Source organism: Podarcis filfolensis (assembly GCF_964270895.1).
Source record: "Podarcis filfolensis genome assembly, chromosome: 6".
Lineage (NCBI taxonomy): Eukaryota > Metazoa > Chordata > Lepidosauria > Squamata > Lacertidae > Podarcis > Podarcis filfolensis.
The window spans coordinates 72,679,831-72,701,506 of NC_139609.1; the positions used below are offsets into that span (position 1 = coordinate 72,679,831).

General features: G+C 45.5%; 1 protein-coding gene and 1 long non-coding RNA gene across 12 annotated transcripts in view; one reads left to right on the plus strand and one right to left on the minus strand.

Annotated features, from left to right (window-relative positions):
- Positions 1 to 17,474, minus strand: part of EPB41L1 (erythrocyte membrane protein band 4.1 like 1) — a 170,711-nt gene extending 153,237 nt beyond the window's left edge. The window contains exon 1 of one of the 11 annotated variants that reach the window (XM_083618302.1): positions 13,477 to 17,294. The gene's annotated coding sequence lies outside the window, so the exon portion shown is untranslated. Of the gene's footprint in view, positions 1 to 13,158; positions 13,381 to 13,476 lie in introns of those variants that run through there. The other 10 variants (XM_083618290.1, XM_083618297.1, XM_083618287.1 and 7 more) reach the window with 10 other exon arrangements.
- Positions 13,918 to 20,994, plus strand: LOC310764933. Its single transcript, XR_014549371.1, has 2 exons — positions 13,918 to 14,021; positions 20,851 to 20,994. It is a non-coding gene; the product is annotated as an uncharacterized lncRNA (long non-coding RNA).
- Positions 20,995 to 21,676: the final 682 nt, after the last annotated feature.

A 21,676-nucleotide genomic window follows, 5' to 3' on the forward strand; every position in this document is an offset into this window, starting at 1 on the left:
GGCAGGGCCCTGACTGACTCCAGCTACGAAAGCTGAGGCTGCTGATCAGACTCTTAGGTGTTGTTTAGGGGATTTTGTTGGGGAGGGGCTGTTGCCGCTATTGATATAATTTTTTTGTAGCTTTATTTTAGATCTTATGATTTATGTGAAAATTGTTCAGTTTGGTTGCGTATTTTTGAGGTTTTATTTATGACGACTTTTGTTATGTTGTGTCTATGTGTTTTTTCCATGTTGTAAGCTGCCTAGAGGATGGTTTGGACTATGGAAAAACAGCATACAAATAAAATTATGTATGAATATATGTTAAGAGCCAGGGCAGTAGGAAATAACTGAGTAGGAATGAGCTCCTAGACAACTGAAAGCAAGATTGGGGAACCTGCCTCCCTACAGATCTTGTCCAATCCAACTTAAAACAATCCAACAGCATGGCCAATGGTGACTGGGGATTCCCCATCCCTGAACAAAAGGTGGGGTGCAAACATTGTAGTTACCGTGATAAGTTCATTCTCTGTAGGGGAGAATTGGGATCCATGATGTGGGTTGTCCCTGCCCTTCTCACCACTGGCAGGAAGTTACGATTTTGAGGAATACACCAGGAGGCAAGACAATCCCCTAACTCCTGTTCAACTCATGCTTAAGCAAGTAACTGCATAATCACAGCATAGCGAGTAAAGGATAGGAAAAGGAACACTGTTGTTTCAATGGGACATGCCCCTCTATTCACTGAATGCAGAATCCCTACTGGCCCCTGGAACCAGCACAGGTACAGAGGAGAAAGGAAAACCCTGATATAGGCTGAAGAGCAAGAAGGCTGAGAAGGAAGACAGGAGGCCTCTGGAGGGAAGATGTCCCATGCGCCTCCAGGCAAGCTTCCCAGATTCAGTGTCCAGTAGCCTCCCCCGTGCACACAGTGGTACCTGGGAGGGCCAGATCCCAAGTCTCCCTACAGAGAAGGAACTTATCACAGTAAATACCGATGTTCGCTTCTCCCGTAAGGGAGAATTGGGGTTCATGATGTGTGATGTATCTCAGCAGTGTCCAGATCAGGTGGGGAGCCGCTGTGGGCCCTACCTCCTCACTATGAACCACCTGTTGGAGTACCTAAGGAGGCCTCCACTGAGGTGCAGGTGTCCCAGAAAAGGCTCTCCTCCTGAGAAATGGGCCCCTTCCACTGTGTTTCAGCCTTTTCCTAGGCTTCCCTCCCCAGGCACAGAAGTCCAGAGGCCTCCAAAGGGCTGTAGGCCCCCCAAAAGGCCTAGGGGGTAAAAAATGGATTGAGAGGAGGGAGAGAGAGAATGAAAACCTGGTACGGACGGCGGGAGAGAGCTGAAAGAGGATGCAAGAAACAAAGACAAAGGAAGGAAACAAAAGGAAAAATCCCTTCCAAGATGGCGTTCCTGCCTTTTTCTTTTGCCATGCCTAGAGCAGGCAAGAAACCTCCTAGAAGTGGCGAAGGCAGGAAATAGTTAGGGGGTTGTCCTGCCTCCCGATGTATTCCTCAAAATCTTAACTTCCTGCCAGTGGTAAGAGAGGTGGAGACACCCACATGATGGATCCCAATTCTCCCCTACAGGAGAACATGGGATATCCTGCCTCATATGTCATTCAAACAATATATACATCACCAAGTGATGCTTTCGGTGTTGCCAACAAGGCCCCTGTGGTGTCAGAATGCCTGCCAGCCAATGGTGGGCTGAGGGGAGAGAGAATGCCCATGTTTTGTGGCCCCTTCTCTTCTGCGCTTTTAGATATGGCAGCCATTATGCCTATTCACCAGGGCAGCCCTTTTGTGACATGGCACACAAAGCAATCTTTCAAAACACAGAATGTGCCCACTGGCCCAAAAAGGTTGGCAACCGATTACAGTAATGAGATACCAACTCCAGACATGTGCAAGGGTGAGCATTTTCTCTGATCTACACTTACGGCTAGTTTAGGTATGTGACCACACCTACATAATATTTGTATGGGGCAAGCACGCACATATCTAATAAAGAGTGCGCACAGACCTGTTTTGGGTTTTTTTTGCCATAAATGTGTGTTGGGGAAATTTATGCATCGCTCCACTCTATGCAAGCTTAATGTTATATGTTAAATAGCTCTGAGTGGAAAGGAGGCCTCCATCTTTCCTTCAGGCATATTCCCACAATATACCAATACCTATAAAAGCTCATGGGAGTTTGTGAAGGAGATTAAAGGCTCTTCCTATCACCCTTTGCCATCTCATTAGAGTAGGTGAATTTGCTACAGTTTCTGCACATATCCACCTGCAATTAACAATACACCAGATAGCTTCCAACACTACTGTGTTCAATAGGCATGTCCCTTTAGTGACTGCTCCTTCACACTGTTTGAGGGGAATGTTATCACCTCACTTGGGAGACACCAAAGGGCTAACCAGGTATTTAATTGTCCGGCTTGAATCTCCCTTCCCTCACGTGCAATTTCTGAAGGGACACAGTAGAGGATCAAATAACTTTTGGAGCACGGAGATGGAGAAAGTGAACAAGAAGATTAAAAGGCAGAAGAAGACACAGCCACATCAGGAACAGGTCACCAAAGACAAGTTGCCCTTTCCGTTTTTGCTTCACTCACCATCACAACAGCAGTTGCCCATTTTGACCACGGTATCAACTGACAGGGTGGGAAATCAAAGCATTCTGATCAGAAGGGGAATGCAGTTCCATAAAGTCTGAGGTTTTATTTGTCTGGACAATCAAAGTAATGACTGCATTTAGCTCTGCTGCACTGATGCCTTAGCCACAATGAGAGGCTTGCAGGCATCAGGTGGAATTCAACATTGCACTATTACAAACATTTCTTCTGTGCAAGAGTATCAGCTTGCCAGGCAGAATGGCCTCCCTCTCCTCCACCTGCATGCTGTTCTTCTGACCCCCCTCGAGCCAATTTATGGGGGTGTGGGGTGTGAAGCAGGGAGAAAGCTTCATTGCACAAGTCAAAGCCCTTGGGCAGTGCTTCTGCTGACAGGGTTCATTAGGTGAATCCTGCCCATAGTGGAAATGCTGATGGAACACTATTATTTTTTGTCTCCCTCACGGGGAAAGCACCAAACTAATTTCCTGACCAGCCCTGGTACATATGAGATCATTTGGAATACTTTAGCATATGGCCTTTTAATAAGTAGGCCAGTCTATACCCTGTTCCTCATACCTTAACTGTGTTTGGAGCCTAACTGGTAGGCATGTGTTCATTTCAGCCAGTGGGTTGTAGTGGTTAAAGTCTTGGACTGGGACCTGGGAGACAAGGGGTGAAACTCACTTGGTGACCTTGAGCCAGTCACTGTCTCTCAACTTAACCTACGACAGAGAATTGTTACAAGAGTACAATGCAGTAAGGGAGCGCCATGTATGCCACCACCAGCTCCTGGGTGGTGCTGGTGGGGCGTGGAGGTAGAGCATAAAATAAATATATACCCTCTAGACATGGCTTGCCCAACTTTATCCTTGCAGCCGTAATTTATCGGACCATAATTTATTTAAAAGATTTGTTCCTGTCTTGTTCAGAATTTAACTAAGGTAGCTCATAGATTGGACTTGCCCTATCATGAGGCAGAATGAGGCAGGTGCCTCAGGCATTGGCTGCTGTAGAAAGCAGCCCTCATCATTTCCCCAGGGTCTCTTAAACTAGCCTCCTGTTCTGCCCTCAGGTACAGTGAGGGATGTTGTTCCATCACCACTGCAACTGCTCAGGTTCTCCACATGGAATTGGGTGGGGAATGCCATCTTGTCTGCCTCAGGCAGCAAATATATTTGGCCGGCATATATAAATAGAAGCTGGGTGTGCACACATGCATTTGTTGTTTGTTGTTTTGCTATGTATTTTGCTATGTATTTTTTTTTTAATATAGTGGTACCTCAGGTTAAGAACTTACCGTAATTCGTTCCGGAGGTCCATTCTTAACCTGAAACTGTTCTTAACCTGAGGTACCACTTTAGCTAATGGGGCCTCCCGCTGCTGCCATGCCGCCAAAGCACGATTTCTGTTCTCATCCTGAAGCAAAGTTCTTAACCCGAAGTACTATTTCTGGGTTAGCAGAGTCTGTAACCTGAAGCGTCTGTAACCTGAAGCATCTGTAACCCGAGGTACCACTGTACTGCAAACTGTTCTGTGGTCCTCAGATGAAGGTATTTAGATTTAAGTGATATTAATAATAATAATTAAAACATCACAGGAAAAAGAACCAATGTTGCCCAATCCAATAGATGCCAGTCCCTTACACCAGGGGTTCCCAAACTTTTGTATTGCCTCCTCCGCCTTTGTTCCATAAACTCATCCCCAGTGCCCTCTACCCTCTAAAGAGTAATATTCAGGATAGTGGTTCACACGACCCACAAAGAAAGTTTATAACACAATAAAATTCAGAACTGTAACAATTAACTGCACAATTATTCAATATCCAATTAAAATGATTTAGTTTAATTAAGTCAACAAAACTGATGAACTTGAGCCAGTGATAGCAGCATTTCAAAATCACAGTGTCATTGACACCTCCAGCACCCCCTTGCCACCCACTTGCCTCTTAGCACCCACTAGGTAATCCCCCCAGGGGGTGGTACCACCCCCTTTGGGAACCCCTGTGTTAGAACAAATGTAGCACTGCCCAACCAGCCTTCTCCTGCCCTCAGCCATCCTGCACCTGACTGGCTTCAGTCCAGGGAGAAGTGCAGCCTGTCACCTTCCTCCTCAGCCTCGGTGTTGCCCTTGTAGAATTCAGGAGGGCGGGGAGAAAGCTACAAGTCTCAGTGGGCAACAGCCACCACTGCTCTGACCTAAGAAAGATTATTTTTTAATATTCTTAAAAAGAGGGACTTCACAGATGAAGTTTAGTGGTAGAGCATGCGCTTTGCACGCAAATATCAGTATTTCTGCCAATATAATATGGCCAAGCCCCTTTTTAATAAAGAGATATCAGCTCTCCCCTTTTTTTGCAAGGTACCAAGGCCCAGGTGGGCAGAGAAGGAGAGAGAAACCGCAGACACCTGGACTGCCCAGCAGTGTGTGCCATGTTACCCAATATCGACAGAAACTCCTGCCAGCAGAAACGGCGCCAGATCAATAGTGCATCTAATTAGAGCACTTTAATTGCTTCCATTGTTCATTCGGATCCATCATCCCCACACTGTAGTTCCAGAAATATCCAACAACGCCTCTTTCATCCTCCTCCTCTCTGCCTCTTCAACATTTGCATTAATACGAGAAAGCCACTTTCCAGATTCCAGACCTCTGATGGGAGAAATGGTGGAGGGGGGGGGCGGTTGAAACCAGCAGTCTGTTGCCTCCTCTGCCTTCAAACACTTGACATCGCTCCAACTTCACCTGCCTCACTACAAAAAGCAGCCCTGACAGGCACTCATACCTGGCTGCCCCCAGCCAATCATGCTTTCCAGCAGCACTAATGGCAACAAACAAGATTAGTCCATTACAAAAAGAGGTGTCATTATAATGCACAGTGGGGTTTTGCTGGGCCTTCCTCTTACAAGTCTCCATCCCTCCCCCCCCTCCACACACACACACAAGCAATGAAATGACTCTCTCTCCACCAAAACGCAGCTCCCGTCAAGATCCTGCACCAAGGAAGAAATCAAAGCTAAAAATATCCACTGAAAGGTGCCACACTACATAGACAGGCATAGGGATAGGGAGGACCATGAATTTATTATGAGCCCCTAACACAGCTTCAAACAGCCTTTGATCTCTCCCCCATTTATTCAAATTTTAGGGGAAAAGGGGGGGAAGAGAAGACAGACAGAAAGAAAACATTTCCTTTGTGCAGAAGGAGACTGCTCCACCCTGTGCATTTGCATTCAGATCTGATGCATGGTAAATACCACTACAGAATACATCCCAGGTCTCCCCAGCTTTGAATACAATGGAGGAATGGGAAAATGTTCAGCAATAAAGAGATGAGATTAAAGAGTTAAGAGCCCATTTGAATCTGCAGAGCACTTTGGGGTCTGTTTAACAAACAAGGGTCTCTTTTTTCAAATATGAATTGCAAGGAGAGGCAACAGTAGAGGCTTTCCGAATAATTCAAGAGAGAGGAACCTGTTCTACACTCCAAGGGCCACATTCTCCTATTGTCAACCTTCTGGGGGCCACATGCCAGTGGTGGCAGATAAGGTCGGAGGCAAAAGTGGGCAGAACAGCTTGTGTGAACCTTACCTAGATAACAGGCTAGTGTCTACATGCAGTTAAACTCCTATCTCTATCCTCCACCCAGGTAAGCAAAAAACCATTAAATCAGAATTCAAGGATACACTCCAGTTAGGCAAAAAACACACAAGAAGGGTGGAAGTAGGGCCATTTATGGGTGTGGCTGGGGATACAGCATGTCTTAGGTAGAATCCCAAAGGCCACCTAAGAAGGCTTAGCACAAGGTTCCTCTGCCCTGGAATATCTGAACTGGAGTTGCAGAAGTCAAATAAATACCTTCGGTGGAATAGAACAAATGAAGTGCATAGCAGTTTATCGCTACATTTAATTCTGTGCATCACAGCTGTTACTATTACCAAAACTAGCAACACTCTTGCTGTGGTGCTTAATCCAAGCTGGTAGACATTTTCAACTGCCTGAGCTATTGTGAAAATAGAAAGTTGCCTGCAAAAAGAATTAGAGGTGGTCAAACGGAGATCTTGCTCAAAGCCACGTGGAAATACACAAAGAAAAAGCGAACCAACCCTTTGCACCTAGGAATCCAGGTCTGGATTACATAATCTGCAAAGGAGCCTTGCCCAACTGGTGCCCTCCAGGTTTTTTGGAACCGCAAGTGCCATCAGCATCAGCCAGCATGGCCAATGGACAGGGACAATGGGAACTGTAGTCCAGAGCAGCTGAGGGGCCCCATGCTGGGTAAGGAGGCATCAGAGCCTTCTTAGCAAGCAAAAAACTCAAGGGAGTCATGTTAGCACCAGTGTGAAAGTGTTTGCGCCAAAGGATGGAACCTGCCATCTTTCACCATTGCCTTGAACACAAGAGAATGGCTAACATAATAAACATCCTGATGTTTATTGCCAGGGCGCCCTGACACAACTGTCATAACTTTCAATAGCTATCAGCCAGCTCCTGCAAGCAAGCATTTATTTAGATTGTTGCACTAATCCTTCCAATGTTTTTGGTGGCAATTTTCTTTCATTCTGCAAAATACAGCAGGAACCTGCTGACTCAGAGGCATCTGACTGCTCCAATGAGAACAATGGGCTGCTCAGCTACATCTGTCAGATGCACTGTGCATAGGAACTTCCATACAATTTTCGAGACAGCAAAATTTACACATGTATGTAGGTGTGCATGCGTGCCATACGTTTTGAACAATGCAATTCAGTGGGGGGGGGGGTTCTCTCTGCTTTATTCTGTTCACTACTCCCAGCAAACCATCACTCCAGAACAGAGACGTGTGGGGGGGTATTTGTGTGTAAGGCCTCTAGTGCCAAAACACAGCTTTTCATCTTGCAGGGAATGACCCAATCACTTCAATGAAAGGGGCACTAGTGGGTGTACAAAAACTTGACTCCTTTATTGAAGTGAATGGAGAAGTCCACATGGGTGCTTCAGAGTACATAAAGGGCTCTGGATTTAGGACAACACTACTGCGTTAGAAAGGAATCTCAAAAAAGGGGTGAGAAATGCTGAAATGATGCCTAACAGATACAGAGCTGCCAAACCTGTCCTGTGAAAAATTACAACACACCAAGGACTGTATTTTACATTCAAACACATACACACACTTCTCTATGAGGCAATGACATGATTCCCCAAGTAACAAAATATTAACATTGCATTCCACTTCTCCCCTTTTGCAAAATGTCAAAGCAAAATCATGCAGCTTGCCAGTGAGTTTCCACAAACACCATGAGAAAGAAAGTGAAATCTCTTAAGCCAATACCTTCAGCATCAGACCTTCCAGTTTCCCAAGAAATGTAAGACATCATGGGAAGTTTTCCAAAGGCAGCAACTGGGATTCAGGTCTCCAACTGATCTCCATGGTTCAAAAGAAAAACAAAACATGTCTTGCCAATGGATCAAAATGGACATGGTTTGCAAATTTTAGTTTTAAGAGTGCAAATTCATTCCCAATGAAATCAGTGCTGCAAAGATCCACCTCTTTCATTAGGGAAACCCCTTGGAATGCAACTCCCCTCATCGAAATACTTGGAGGAAGAGATGTACAAACATCACTGTTGTTTGGAAACAAAACACACTGGTTCTCCTCTCCCAGAGCTAAGAGTTAATCAACCACCTATTTCTGCAGCACAGCAGAGCAGTCAAACTTCACCATCCTCAAGATGTATATGTGCTCCCATTGCAGCGGGGATCACAAATGCTTCATCCCTATTTATGGAAAATGCCTGATTTAATGCCTCTGCTACCATCCAAAGTTGCTGTTAAAGCAATAAACGCAACCCAGTGATTGCAAACAGAATGGGGACATTTTTCACTGCCATCAATGGTGGGCACAAGGGAGGTACACACTGGGCACAAAGATAAATGGGCAGGAGAGAGAGGAAGTATCAGTAAGGCTTAACACGCCAACTCACATTTCTCATTCCGCTCTGAGGCTGAAAGAAAGCTATACTGTACCGGGCAAAAGATTTGTTCCGTGTGTACACTTATATTTACTACCACAACACCTGTCGTGCTGATGGGCAGGGTGGTGAATTGAGGGTGTATACCTGCAGTACATCCCACTTGCACTTTGCAAAAAAGTTATTATAACCCCTTCCAGCAGAGCACACCAGCACCAAGAAGGAAGGCAGGTTTTGTCCTCACTGCACCAGTGTACTCAGGGATGCCACGGGATCCGAGGCTCCACTCTCATAGTGGTCCAAGTCATTCTAAATTAAACTGCATGCCAGCTGTATAGACCTATCCTGGGTTCCATTTTTTTTCTTCACAATAGAAATTGATGGATGCAGACGGTCCAAATTTAAGGAGGGAGCACCATCAATCCTTCTTACACCTGCCTTTGAAATCCAGAAGCATATTACCAAAGGGTCCAGAGTGTTGTCCAACCTGCAAAGCATAAACCATCTAAGAACTGGTGCTCCTATCAAATAATTATCTGTGTAAACAAACTGGCTCTGGGCCACCAATGGCAGGAGGGGAAGGTTGCAAGAGGCCAACTTTTGAAGATTCCACACAGACACTCAATATCCAGCTTTTTCTCTTCTGCTCAAGTTGCTTAAAACTTACCTTGCTGAATACAACACAAAGGAACGTCACAAAGCCTGTTAAGAGTAAATCCTTGCTTGCAGAATTGCACCTCGCGCCCCCACAGCAGGAGAAAAAATAGCAAAATCTTTGACAGGCAAAGAGCGTTTCAGCAGATTTTAGAGAAACAAAACACAAAGGAGGGGTGAGGAAAAGCCATGTGCTGAATCTCTATAGTACTATCAGTATCCTATTCAGCTTCAAAATGTGCCTGCATATTTAAAATTGAGCACATGGTCATTAACAAGTCATCTTCTGTTCAATTCCTTTCCTCTACAAAAGCTTCTCCTGATACTCAAAGTTAGTTAACAGCCACAAAGGGAGGATGAGAAACAAAGACATCATATCACACCCAAAATATCATCAATGGATTCAGTCAATCATAATGAACACAAAGAGGAGTTGTGCAGCTTCAAACTGCTGCATGTCTCAAGTAGATGACAGGAAAAATCAAGGCATGACGGATACAGACTACTATCTTAACTCATTTAGGCTGCTATTCTCTACACGCTAACCAATGACAAAGTCCCACTGAACTTAATGAGACTCATATTCAAGTGATCATATATAGGACTGCACAACACAGAACATGCAATGCAGAATGAATTCAACTAGGCAAGCTTCCGCACATGGTGGAACACAATAAGCTGCCTTATACAGAATCAGGCCATTGACCCATCTAGCTCAGTATTGCAAACTGAAGGCAACAGTTCTCCAAGATTTTCTACAAGAGTCATTCTCAGCTCTCCCAGGAGATGCCAGGGACTTTTCTAAATGCAAAGCATGGGTTCTACCATAGAGCTTCCATTGTTTCATTGGGTCCAACTACTTCATGGCTCTGTTTTGGTAAATTTGCTTGTCAGAAAGAATGGTGGCCACAGAAACCATGGGAGGCTTGAAGCCTACATAAAGCCAACAATATTATGGTAGTCAGCTGCAACAAAATGGAAGGCAGGGAAACCAATTTGCTAGACTTAGCTCTTAAAGTGGTCCAGTGGTGGAATGCTGAATTATTCTGCCTCTCTTCTAACAGAACAAAAATTAAAACCACTAGGTTGTTGCAGCAGAAAGTGAAAGAAAAAAGCAAGATACAACTGAGCAAACATTCTTGGCAGCAAGACTAAAGATACTCCTGCTATCATGCAAGTTTTGGGAAAACATGCCAGTAAGAGGTCTAGAACAAAAGAGGGGGTGTGGCTCAGAAAACTAAAGGTATGGTCATCATGGGGGGGAATTGGATGTGCCTGCCTTAAATAATGCCACAACGAAAGCCACAATACACAGAATGGATTACAGCACAAACAGCAAAAAGTGAAATACCTCAATGTCTATTACCCACATCAATCAATTGCCAATGACTCAATTAGGAAAATGACTGGTTCACTTCTTGCCATATGATTGTATTTCATGCTGAATATTATTATATTCAAGAAACAGAAATATGCAAGGACCCATCCTTATCCTCCTGTACATGCTTGTTTCATGTTTCAGCATTACATGTTTCAATGTAAATTACCTTCCTGAAATCAACAGATCTATTACTGTTTATGAAGGGCAGGAGAACAACTACAGTTCTATGTGAGTATCAATGGTTGATCTCTACACCAATCTCTATTATTCAACTGGGCCACTCCTTCAGTGTGTCTGTAGCACAGGATCCAAGATTCACAGGCATTCTCCACACGGCCACTTTGAATGATATAGCAAGACAGCAAATACCAGCCTTTAACTCCTTCACTGATATGTAGCCTTAGTTCTCAGGCATCCCTCAGCATGAGAATCAGGAGCATTGCAGGAGGAGATACTCTTAAGGATTATTTTGCAGATCATCTGCAACCAACTAATTAAACATTTACAGAGGAGAAACTCTACATTAGAGAGACCCAGTTCCTGCACAAGAGGCATGCAGCCTCAATCTGCTGAAGAAAATAAATGCAGATCCCTCCCAAGTCCGTGGCAAAAATGTTCAATGAGCTCAGAGATACAAGATGGAGGCCCTGGTGTTCCAAATGACAAAATGCAACAGGAGGCAGGGATCACAAATTGCAATTTGCCGAGTAAACTTACAACCTCTCCTCTGGCAAACTTCCTACAGTGCTATGGATTCCTTGACATGTTACATGTTGGCATTCGTGATTCGCTATCAGTTAGCTATGGAGCATTGATCAGCATATGGCAACAATTCAAACAGTGTCTCATCACCACTGAACGGTATCTGAAGCACAAGAGTCAGCAATTTCCGTCTTCAATGAATAGCACAAACTGCCACCTTTCCTGCTCTCCACTGAGAAGTTTTAAAGTCACTAACTTTACCTTGAACTACAAGAAGAACATAACAAAAATGATAATATCTCATTATAAATGTGACTAGAGCCTTCCCAAGCATTGCATATCTATTTTGGGGGGGGGGCGGTTTGAGCGGGAGCCTAACCAACTCATAGTCTTATCCTATGCATATTAATTCAGATTTAAATCCCACTGTATTTAATCGTTTCCACTGACCTATCAGCATGTCTAGAACTAGGTTGTCTATTAATTAGACAGGAAGCTCCACTGTGCTCAGTGGGGACTTACAACAGAGTAAGGACTTTGAAACCAGACACTCGCTTTACCCAGGCCAGCGGTTTCTCTCCCAAACCCTTACAAACCACAAGCAACTCCTTCAAGACTGTTGACAGTTTCAGACACATATCTACTACAGGTGCTACTGTTAGAACAGCATCATTACTGTTCCGAACAAACGCTCAGCGAAGCCATAAGAGTTCCTAAGATTTCTCAGGACTTCATCATGGGAAGTTATTAAGCCTTCAAGCCAAACACATATAAAGGGGCGGGGGTGTAAAAAAGTAGTTTCCCCAAACACGATGTTAATCTAGAATGTGTTTCTGGAACTCTGCCTGCATGGGCTTCAAGGCTCCGGCCGCACCTAGGACTGGAGTTGGCATTTGGGTGTGGCCCCCAAGCCGAGTCCCCCCTGAAAAGAGGAATTTGTTCCCGGTGCCATCTGACCTTGGCGGGGGCGAGGGATGCCCTAGCGGTAGAACACCTGCCTAAGGGGTAAGACTGAAATAAAATAAATATAAGGAAAGGGAAGAGCAACGCCCTTCGAAGAAAGCGCTCCCTCTCCGCCGAGGCTACCCACAAACGCCCCTTTTCCTTCGACTGAAAGGGAACCAGAGTTGGATCTAGGAAGGCGCCTCTGGAGTAAGCGAACACTTTTGCCAGTTCCGAGTTCGCCGCGCGGATTAGTTACCAGGCTTGTCTTTCACAACAGACGGCAGCATTTTATTTTTTATTTTTTTTAAAAGCAACCTGTACGCAGCTCCGCCCTCTCCGTAGATAAAAAAGGGGGGGAATACACACACACACGCCTGCAGAGTAACAGGAATCCGAGATTCGCCCTTTGATCGACTTTGCGAGCGAGCGTGGGGGAGCCGAGCAAGGGAGCAATCGAGCAGCGGCCCCCCCATGCACGCGCCCCCCATATCTCCCTTTCATAAATGTCCAATTCGCTTGCCCGTCCTCGGAAGCGAGAAAGGCATGCATGTATAGGAAAGAAGGGAGGGCGCTCAGTCCCATGAAGGAGACATTTCCAAAGGGGCGGGGGCAGTTAAAGACGGATTGCTTCCCTTTACACAGAGAGGATCAACAGGGCGCAAGCACACCTGAACGTCTCTGGCCCGGCTTCTCTCTCTCCCCCCCCCCCCCCTCAACTCGGCCACCCCCGTTTGCAGCAGGCAAAGCAGCCAAGGGCGGCGGGGGAGGCGCTGATTCGCCGTCGAGAGGAAAGAAAGGAACACACCCCTCTGCCCCTCTCGGAGGAAAGGAAGATGGGGGCGCTGCACAAGCGAAAAGGCGTGGGGGGGGGATGGAGATGATCCCGAGGGATGCAAACGAGCTGAGTTGAGAAGGAAGGGGAAGGAATGTCACCTGGACACGGTCGCTACCGAAGACGCGGTGGGAAAGAAGGAAGCGAGTTTGTAGTATCGTGAGAAAACGCACACGCGTGACCAGGTCGCTCCCTCCTCCCACTCCTACTACTACTACCACCGCCGCCTCCCCGGAGACCTCCACGTGATCCCGCTGCCCGCCTGGCTCCGCAGAGCTCCAGCCACACCGCCGGGGCGTCGGTCGCCCCTGTTGCCCCGAGTGGCTCCAGCAGGCGGGGCGAGGGGGCGAAGGCAAGCGGTGGCATCGGGGTAAAGGCGAGGGGAAAGATGGGGGTGGGGAATCGTCGCCATGGCTAACCTTTTCCTTTTCTTTTTTTCCTTTTCCCCGAGTAATCCGGAGTCAAGACGTCCAAGGATCCAAGGAAACGTTCATCTGGCGAGGAGAATCACAGGCTCCAGAGCCTCCTTGCAATTAATTAAAGGGACAAAAAATGCAGATTCCGAAGAGTAATGCGGAGGGTTGGGGTTTTAAAAAGCAGCCGCTTCTCTCTCTCTCTTCCCCCTCCCTGCTGCTTTCTTCCTCCAAGAGCGGCAAGGAAAATGAATCAGGCTGGCTTGCAAAGCGGCGGCGAGGGAGGCGGGGGGGGGGGCTAATAATGCAAGGCAGCTGCAGCGGGAGGCAGGAGCGAGTGAGCAGGAGGGCTGGCAGCTCAGCGAGAGAGGCACGTCATGAGCAACTGAACCAGCCTCCGAGGGAAGGGGGGGGAGCGAAAGATCATCTATGCAACCAAACAGCCTTTGCACGGGCTGCGCTGCCTGCAGCCCGGAGTCCTTTCGCGTTTCCCCAGCCTTTCAAAGCGGCGGCGAGGCGCTCGCGGCAGATGCAATCGGATTTCGGAGCAGGTAGGTGGCCCTCCGCACCTGTGCGGATGCATCCGGGGCGGCCCACCCACTCCAGTCCTTTGGCGCGTCCCGAGTGTGAAAAATGCAAGGTTTGATCGGGTTGCTGCAAGCCAATTCCGGGCTAAGCACGCGCTCCCCCCGCCTCTCCGCCCGGTCTGCTCCCAGGCTCCCTCTTCTCTGCCAGTCAGAGAGATGCAAATCAGCTAACCCCACCTCCTCGCAACTCCCTTCTCATTGTTCCGTAAACCAAGGTAAGCACACCACGCCCAAAAATCACACACGGCTCAGTTACTGTTAAGGTCACCGTCGTATATCCGGGGAAGGAGGCCAGAGCTCATGGATCTGTGGCTTTTGTAATGTGCTACCTTACCTGTGGCGATGTGCTGCGGTATAACTATATCTTAAAAACACTGTATTTTCCTTCACGGTACTTCTGTGTGCATAAAGTACCTTGCAGGGTCTGAACAATTTGCATCCCAGTTTGAAACCTTGGCCGGCATGAAAATTGGCATCCCAGTTTGAAACATCTGCTTGCATCAATATTTACCTCCAAATAAGCAGCTTTTAAGTGTGGAAACCTACAGCAAGTTAAGGCCAAAGCAGTGGTTATATTTCTAATGATTTCCATGCTGCCATTCCAAGGTGGCTCATAAGAACGAAATCAAAACAAGCTGAAATGCATTTTTTATAAATCTCAATCCTGGGCCACCCAGTGAGCTTTGTGGATTTTCAACTGCAGTCTTTTCCACCTCTTCTATTGTGTCTGTGGTTGTATGGCCCAGCCACACCCATGTGTACAGTATTGTGTGCAGGCGATACTAGCTGGCATACATGAAGACAAATTGCAAAACTGGGGACACTAAAATATCGATTACTACGTGATTCCACCTTTTGTGGTGGGCTGCATAATCCTATACTCATATAAACGCCATTCCACAGGTATAGCAGCAACATAGCTAATGCATATTCTGCCTGGTATGGGAGGTCACAACCATAAAGCCTGGGGAATGCAGAAGCAATGTAAAAATGGCAGACACGCCCAAAGCAACCCTGGATATCGCCACAGTCCACCGTTTAGGGATTGTGGTCAGCGTAGAAGCCCAGACCCAGAGCAAACCTGCGCAGGCCAAGCCAGGAGTGTGTCCATCACACTGCCATGCCCCCAATACTCAAGGACCATGGGGTAAAGCAAGTGTAAGGTGAAGGTAAGGTAAAGGACCCCTGCACGGTTAAGTCCAGTCAAAGGTGACTATGGGGTTGCTCATCTTGTGTCAGACCAAGGGAGCCAGCGTTTGTCCACAGACAGCTTTCTGGGTCACATGGGCAGCATGACTAAACCACTTCTGGCACAACGTGACACCATGACGGAAACCAGAGTGCATGGAAACACTGTTTACCTTCCTGCTGCAGCGGAACCTATTTATCTACTTGCACTGGTGTGCTTTCGAACTGCTAGGTTGGCAGGAGCCAGGACAGAGCAACGGGAGCTCACTCCATCACGGGGATTTGAACCACCGACCTGATCGGCAAGCCCAAGAGGCTCAGTGGTTTAGACCACAACACCAAGTGTACAGCCAAGGCAGCCCTGTGGTGCTCTCTGTTAGAACAATGGCAGACACATTTGGGATGTTTTCTTCCTCCCCACCCACCTACATTGAGGAAAGGTATAAAACCAGGCAGCACAGGGCTTTTGCACACAGCTTTGCAGGTAAACTTCCTTTCAGCTGAGGCATGTCTATACTTGGTCCATATATGACATCAGGTGTAGGCAGAGGCGTACCTGTGCTCCTTTGCACCCTCGGCAAGGATATTTGGCTGCCCAGAGCAGCAGCATGTGGAGCGTGCTGGTGAGACAGAGCAGAGAGGCCAGATTTTCATGTGTTCCTGGGCCTGTGTCTTTGGCAGGAGCCAAACTGACCAACTCCTAGGTGTGCCTGTGGGTGTAGGGCAGGTGGGCCTGGCCAGAATGGGTTCACAGGCCAAATGGTGGACCTATTTAGATCCAAATGTGGGAGGTTCCTCAGCCCAAGAGAGGAGGGGAAGGAGGAAACTCGCATCTTGTGGCAATGGTGAGACTGGCATTCTGCCAACAGAGCAGGACTTCTGATGAACCCCTCAGCCAGCAGTGCTCCAGTACAGATTTGCATCCTAAAAAGCTAATAAATGTAAAACTCAAATTTTAAACCAGAAATTTACACCGAGGGATGTTATCACTATATACTAATACTAGTCCGGGGGGTTAGGGTTAGGGTTGAAAAAGATAAATATGAGTGGGAATTGGGCAACTTACGGAAAATTAATACAAAAGGAAGGGAGTAAATGGAAGATGAAGCCGTATGAAGAAGTTAAAGCTGCACTATCGCCAAGTCAATGAAATGTTTAAACAGGATTTTAAGGGAAAAGGATTTGATGAAAATAAATCAAAGTTTGAAGTAGAGATATTAAGCAATAAATATAAAATTTTGTCTAAAATGTACAAGTTGCTGCTTGAATGGCATCTGAAAGATGAGGATGTAAAGTCGGTTATGATACATTGGGCTAAAGATTTTGGGTATAATATACAGTTAAATGATTGGGGAAAACTATGGAAAGAAGGTTTAAAATTTACTGCATGCAATGCCTTAAAATGTGATGAAAATGATGTATAGATGGTATATTACACCTGTTAATTTAGCTAAAATGTACAAAGTGAGTAATAAATGTTGGAAATGTAAAGAAAAAGAGGGAACATTTTATCATATGTGGTGGGAATGTAAAAAAGTGAAAAACTTCTGGGAAATGATATATAATGAGATGAAAAAAATGTTGAAATATACATTTATTAAGAAACCAGAAGCATTTTTACTTGGCATTGTAGGAGATGATATAAATAGAAAGGATTGCAAATTATTTTTGTATGCAAGAATATTATTGGCACAAAAGTGGAAGCAAGAAGAAATACCGTCAAAAGAAGAATGGAGGATGAAACTGATGGACTATGCAGAATTAGATAAATTAACAGGAAGAATTTGAAACCTGCAGGACCAGAGATTCACAGAAGACTGGTGTAAATTTACGGACTACTTGAAAAGTAATTGTGACGATCAGATTACGCTTGTAGGTTTGCAAGAAGTTTTGTAAGGCGAACTGTTTGAAATATTGCAAAAGAGGTAAAGAGGAGAACTGTTAGTTAAGATAATTAAAGGCAATATGAATTTAAGAAATGCAGAAGTGATAAGAATGGAGGATCATCAGAGGTGCTGATGGAAGTCCAAAAAGATTGTATAAGAAGTGAAGTTCTGTTGTATGATTGATAATCAGTATGTTAAAATTAATAAAAAATATTATATTAAAAAACAATACTAGTCTGGGGGGGGCGGGGACAGCAGGAGAGGAGTATTCCACTCATGCCTGCTTGTGGGCTTCCCATAGGCATTTGGTTGACCACTCTGGAAAAGAGGATGCTGGACTAAATGGGCCTTTGGTTGTTTCCTTATCTACAATGTTATTAATTGCATAAAGAAATAAAAGGCTTGGCAATTAGCCTCTTGGTACTTCCACCAGGTGTTACTGTTCAGGCTTCCAAGTTACAGTGAAAGCTATTTGCTCTTTTGTGCTTTTACCAGATGGGTTTGTTTCTGCCCACAACCTCCTTGTTTGCTGACCTTTGGGGGCTTATTTTATTTTGCTGTCCTGCTGGTATGTTTTGATGTCCGAAAGAACAATGCCTTCAATGTGAACCATCCTTGGCGTGGCGTGTGTGCATGTTACAGCCCATCAGTGGCCTAGAATTCCACTGTATATTTGCACAGAAATAATTTGCATTAGTTAAATAACATAAAGTCATGCATTTTTAAATGTGCGCAGGCAAACATTCCAGGACTGTGAGCTCCCTAGATATGGAGAATGAGTGCTAACAATGGAGATGGTCCTGCAAATTCAGCATCAATTGCGTGTAATATGTTTGTCAATTGATATGCAAATTTGATGTCTCTATTTTGCCTTTGGCCTCAGGCTCCTGACTAACTGCCAAGATGGTAACAGGTGTTGCTAAGTCAATGCCACTTCTTAGATGGCATATTGTGTTAGCAATAGGATGCAAGCATTTTTAGAAAGCTTACTATGTTATGGGTGTGGGAGGAGAGATAAGGTTTCCAATCTAGAATTTAGACCATAACAAAGGAATTGTGCAGGTTGTGTGCCATCTGTCATTGCAGCATTGTGACTTGACAACCTTTAAAGGGACAACAGCCCCCCCCAAAAAAGTGGATGGTGTGAGAATGAATTTCGTACCTTGTTTTGATACAAGCTTCCAGGTATATATTAAGATTTTGATGTGCTTTTTGTTAGGGCTGTGAAATGATTCCACCAGCAGGCAGATCTTCAATATAGCAAACCACTGGTCTGTCCGATTTGCAAGCCAGCGTTGGACTTAACCACAGTTTCCCAAGTTTGTAGGAAAAGGGGAACTGTGGTTTAATAAACCCCAGGAGTTTTGTGTTAAGGTAAATAAGGGAAGGAGGACGGAAGGGAAGGAGGGAGAGCATGGGCACAATGCTTATTTTCAATCTGATATATATCAGAAGTCAGCGGGGAAGCTCTGCCGGCAAGGCGCACACCAATGTACCGACCCAAATAGCAGCCAAGTGGAAGCTACCAGTGGTGTTAGCCAATGGAAATCTCTGAAATGGGTAATTCTAGGAGTGGAGGGGGGTGGAGCCAGCACAGGATTCACTGGGCCCTGAACCACCTCTGCTGCCATCATGTGACAGAAATGGGCTCAATTCATTTCTTGACTCATTGATTTCAGCAGCACTAAATTTTGACTAGCTCTGCCTGGATCCCACCCCCTGCCTGAGTAAAAGGCAATGCTGCACCACTGAACGTCTTTTCACAGAGGACAGCACTGATTAAAATCCAATTTAAAAATTCGCATTCTAAATCTGTCATTAATTAGTTGATTAATAGATTAATTAGTGCGATAAGTCAGCAGTGCTGTGCAAATTTCACATGCATATGTCTATGGTTTAAATCTGGTTGGCCTCCAAACCAGCTAGGATCATGATCATTTTCCTAAAATAAAACATTGGGGGGAGGAAATGTTTATTTGCGTACAGAAAATAGCCTTAGGTTCTGCTTTCAGAATCATATCAACACATCTGCATGTTTGAAATATACGGGATGCACTTCAGTTCCTTTTAGTAAACACAATAATATGGAATCCCTTTGTCCGTCAATAGTTCAAGAGTAGCTAGAAAAAGACTTAATTATATGAGATTGTTCAGCATAGAGGACCATGTCGTGAAAAATGGCTTCACCTCTTGTGACACCTGCAAAAGCATGATTTCCCCCCCCAAAAATCGGGACCATCGTGAAAACTCTTAAGCCATCACGGCTTTTCATTTTGTCACACAGAGTCCCGAATGCCTATTTTTGTTGAGGTACACTAACCAGAAATGGCTTCATGTTGGGGGAAGCAGGGGAAAGAGAGGGTTGCTAACTGAGGCTGCCTTCTCCTCCTCCTCCTCCTCCTCCTCCAACACCACCTCCTTTGCTGCAGCTCCTGGGAGTCAGAGAGGGCAGAGTGCGGGGAAGAGAGAAAAGTATTGTGCCAGATAAGAGGCAGGGAGCCAGGCAGGCTTCCCCTCCCTCTTTTCTCCCCGTGTATTCCCTAAACCTGTTCTATAGAACTGCTTTGGGGTGTGCATTGGGAGAGAAGAGGCAGGGGAAGCTCTGTAACATAAGCAGAATTTCTTGTGTTAGCATAAATACCTTGTTCAAAAAAGGTAAAGGGACCCCTGACCATTAGGTCCAGTCGTGGCTGACCCTGGGGTTGCGGCGCTCATCTCGCTTTATTGGCCAAGGGAGCCAGCGTACAGCTTCCGGGTCATGTGGCCAGCATGACTAAGCCGCTTCTGGTGAACCAGAGCAGCATACAGAGACTCTGTTTACCTTCCCGCCAGAGCGGTACCTATTTATCTGCTTGCACTTTGACGTGCTTTCGAACTGCTAGGTTGGCAGGACCAGGGACCGAGCAATGGGAGCTCACCCCGTTGCGGGGATTCGAACCGCCGACCTTCTGATCGGCAAGTCCTAGGCTCTGTGGTTTAGCACACAGCGCCACCCGTGTCCCTTGTTCGGTACCACCCATTAAATGCATGTGGACAGGCTCTCTCTAAGGGAGGTCCAAGTTTCATCTGTGCCCCTGCTCACACACACACGGAGAATCCTGGAAATAAAAGGGTAGGCTGCAAGGCATCTGTGATGGATGCTTTCTGGTGTCATGTAATGAGCCTTAAGTCAGAGATCTGGACTAGATGGGGTGGCTAAGGAGATTCAGTTTCCTCACTAAGTCATCAGCTCCATGGATAAACTCTTGCAAGTCACTTTGCTACTATGACAGGCAATAAAGCATAATGGCAAAAATGGAAAGATAACAGGAATCACCATATAAAAATCAAGTTGTGCTTTAGGGCAGAGCATTAAGGAGGAAACCGATAGATGTTAACTAGTATCATGAACTCCCCCTGCAGTTTCAATAAGTTATTATTCTCTTTGAGCTAAAAAGCCTTGCACAGTATTGCTGTGCGCTATAAACATGCCACATGCGCCATCCAAAAGCATTGAATGAAGTTGTGCTTGGCTAAATTGGGAAAGGACTTCATGAAGGATATTGCAGATTTCTATTGCACAACATACACAATATGGCTGTATTAGCATAAGTCCTTACCCTTAAAGTGTCCTCACAACTTGGGGCTGGATTAAACATAGAGTATGTCAAAGAATATAATAGCCCTCCTTCTGATTAATCGATTTAACACAGCTTTCATCTCTCTCTCTCTCTCTTTAGCATTCCTCATAGATCAGGAAATGGTGGTCATTTCTCTCTGAGGATAACAGTTGCTTCGTACTCAGTGGATAAATGTAATTTTCTAGTAGCCTGACCAAAGTGAAGAATGACCACATTCTCTGATGGCAACACAATTCATAGAAACATAGAATCATAGAACTGTAGAGTTGGAAGGGACCACCATGCAATTCAGGAATCTCAACTATATGATGGGTGACCATCCAACCTCTGCTTAAAAACCTCCAAGGAAGAAGAGTCCACCACTGCTCATAGGGGTTTGTTGCACTGTCAAACAGCTCAAGCAGGAAGAAAGTTCTTCCTGATATTTAGCTGGAATCTGCTTTCTTGTAACTTGAATCCATAGGTTTGGGTCCTGTGCTCTGGAGCAGGAGAAAACAAGTTTGCTCCATCTTCCATGTGGCTGCCCATTAGATATTTGAAGATGGCCATCTTATCTCCTCCAGACTCCCCTTTGCCAGGCTAAAAATACTCAATTCCCTCAACTGTTCCTCATTAGGCTTGGTTTCTAAACACTTGTTCATCTTGGTCACACATTCCAGCTTATCAATATATTTTTTTAATTGTGGTGCCCAGAACTGGACACAGTACTCTGGGGGTGGTCTGACCATGGCAGAATAGAGTGAGAATATTACTTCCCTTGATCGGGACACTATACTTCCTTTATGGCAACAGTATGAATGTGTGCATGAGGGTTCTAGGAATGGCTAAGTAAGCTAGGTTTCAGAACATGGATTAGCATAGGACTATGATTTCCTTCATTCTGACCATGTCAATGGTTACTTACAAAGGTTGTTTTTGCTTCTTA